We start from the raw sequence: 2,789 nt of genomic DNA, 5'->3' as shown, positions 1-2,789 counted from the left end.
AAAAAAAAACATACATTTTCAAAAAGCTGCATTGCTTATATCAGTTTTAATACCACCTTCATCATCATCATCATCATCAGTTTTATTAAAAATAAATATCTACACATGCATATATTTAATACATATTCACACGCTCCTTTGCTCGGTCCAGACCTGTTGAAATGCACTCTCGTCAGTTTTATTGGTTCAGAAAATAAAAACCTTACCAGATCTCATCCACGGACCGCTTAAATGGAAAAACACTTTCAGCAATCCGGATGAGAGTTTCTGCTGAAGGAAAAAAAATAAGCCTATTGTATCTTATTCCCTAAAACAAATCTATTTAGTGCAGCAAAAGAGATAGAGAAGCATTTCTAAGTTCAGTGCATGTGTTTACAAAGAGAAGAAACATCAACAGGCGTTGGTTTACATGTGGAAAACCTCATCCAAAAATAAAGTCCCACTACACTAAAAAATGCTGGGTTAAATACAACCCAGTGATGGGTAAAATAGGGACTAACCCAGCAATTGGGCTGTTTTGACCCAGCGGTTGGGTTAAATGTTTAAGGTAAAGCTACAGAGCAGCTGCGTTCAGGGTTTGTGTCACGCCAACATTTCTTCAAATACAAATAAAACGTCTGCCTCCACAAATAAAATCAATATTGTTTTATGCTAGTGTACAGTATATGTGAATCGTGAATAACTATTCTTAATCATTGAGTTCTCTATTAGTTAGTAATGCACTACGTGTGTGTCTGTACAGATTGCGAAGATCGAGTCCCAAAGCACCATCAGTGTAACATGCTCGCGCTGCTCATAATACATGCGCGTTTTTACGTCTCTAGAGTAGACAGCGCTAGCACATGCACACTCGTTCGTTACCAAATGACTTCTTGTAGGAAAATTATTATGCAAATATTTTGTCTTTGAATCAGTTAAGCAATGAGCACATCTTGAATTATTAGGCTACACGTTTTCATGCATGCATTGCCTCCTTAAAAAAAAAAAAAGTATTTTCTAGCGCGTCTCCGATCTGGTTTCCAGTAAGTGGAGTGTGAACGCAGACTATTAGAGAAATCACTTTATCAGCTGGGAGTGCGGTATATGTCTAATGTTCTCTAGGCTTTAACACTTGCATACTATAAGCAGCTACACATTTCCCTCGCGTTTATAATATTATTCGACGCGATTTTTCTATAAACGGTTGAACAATAATGCTCGGGGAAGCAGCATGCAGTAATCGGGGTCTCCTCTGGTGTGAATGAGGCAGCAAGTAATCATTTTTACAATCAATACTGCAGCTCAAATACCTCTACACTGCTATGAAATGAACAAGATGTTCAAAAACTGAAATGAAAGGATAGAAAGCAGAAAGGATGACATACTACATTAAACAATATGTTCAAATTCAATGCATCTGGCTACCTGGCCTCTTGACATACAGGCAAAATCTAAAGAAAACTATACAAATATGTATAATATCTTACACATAATCAGTGTTTTCTTTAAAAGAAACATTCCAGTGTGGCATCCTGGATCCATATATATATAGTATAGCCATATTATTTCTGGAGGTGTTTGAACAACATTCAATATCTAAAATACATAATTAACCAGCATTTGTCTTTGCCAGTTTTTAAAGCTAGGGAAGTAACGGTTCACAAATTCTCAGTTTTAGGGTCAGTTTAATTTTGCATACCATTTGGATAAAAAAAAAGTATATTTGCTATATTATAAAGCTGTCTGGGTGTTTTAATGGCCATAATATGTGTAAAATAGTATGTAAAACATGTTAAATAAATAAATGAATACCCATTAAAACATCCAGTGATTGCCGGACATGCAGAATACGCCATACTTCTATTTACTACCACCACAAGAAAGTTAGTTTTCTTTTCATGTCCTTAACAAGATGTGTTTTTAGCATACAAATGCAATAGAAAGAATAAAGGTCATGCAAAGTGAAAATAATTTTGGACACTGTATCCGTCATATCGTGGAATAATGGCTCCAGACCGGCGATTATTCAGCAGTGCAGCACATTCACAGCGTGAACAAACGGCCTACAGAGACTGAGAAATGAGCAAACGCTGCCTGCTGTAATCACAGCGTCTGTCTGCGCAGAAATCCTCAGCGCTCTCTACTGAGTGATTGAAACAACCAACAAATAAGAGCTCCATCCGCTTCACCTTTAGGCTTTGAGCACGTGAGCAAACTGAACACGCACGCTGTTTGGAAACACATTTAGAAAGCTGTAAAAAGCTTTTAACACTGTGTTGATGAATCCCATCCAGTTCAAATGATTCTTTACAAGTTTGTACTCAGTTATCGACCGATTTCAGTTTGGTGCACCGTTACAGCCCTAGTTTAACATAATCTCCTCATATGATCAATTGCACTTCAACGAGCGGAGCATAAAAAAAATAAATAAATAATACTTTTATCTTGTTTTCTAGAAAAAAATAAATAAAAATGTTCTTAGTATTTTTGTTGTTTTCGAGCACAAATATCTAAACATCCCTAAATCTAAAAAATAAACAGATCAAAGAGAAAACAAGATTATTTAAATATTATTTATATTATATTTAAGCAATATTTAATATTATTATTTTTATCATTATATTATTTATATATTTAAATCTGGGTTATTATTGTTAACTAAAACGAAAACTGAAACGAAAACTAAAACCATTAAATATTTTAATCACTTGACATAAAATAAACATTAACTTTAACTTCATAAAATATAAAAGCTTTCGATCCACTTCAAATGTTGACTACTGTATATTGTGTGTGTGTGTGTGTGTGTG

The sequence above is a fragment of the Sinocyclocheilus anshuiensis genome, unplaced genomic scaffold (assembly GCF_001515605.1).
Source record: "Sinocyclocheilus anshuiensis isolate Anshui unplaced genomic scaffold, SAMN03320099.WGS_v1.1 scaffold1347, whole genome shotgun sequence".
Taxonomy (NCBI): domain Eukaryota; kingdom Metazoa; phylum Chordata; class Actinopteri; order Cypriniformes; family Cyprinidae; genus Sinocyclocheilus; species Sinocyclocheilus anshuiensis.
The sequence above is the reverse complement of the archived record's forward strand: the minus strand, read 5'-3'. Positions refer to the sequence as shown.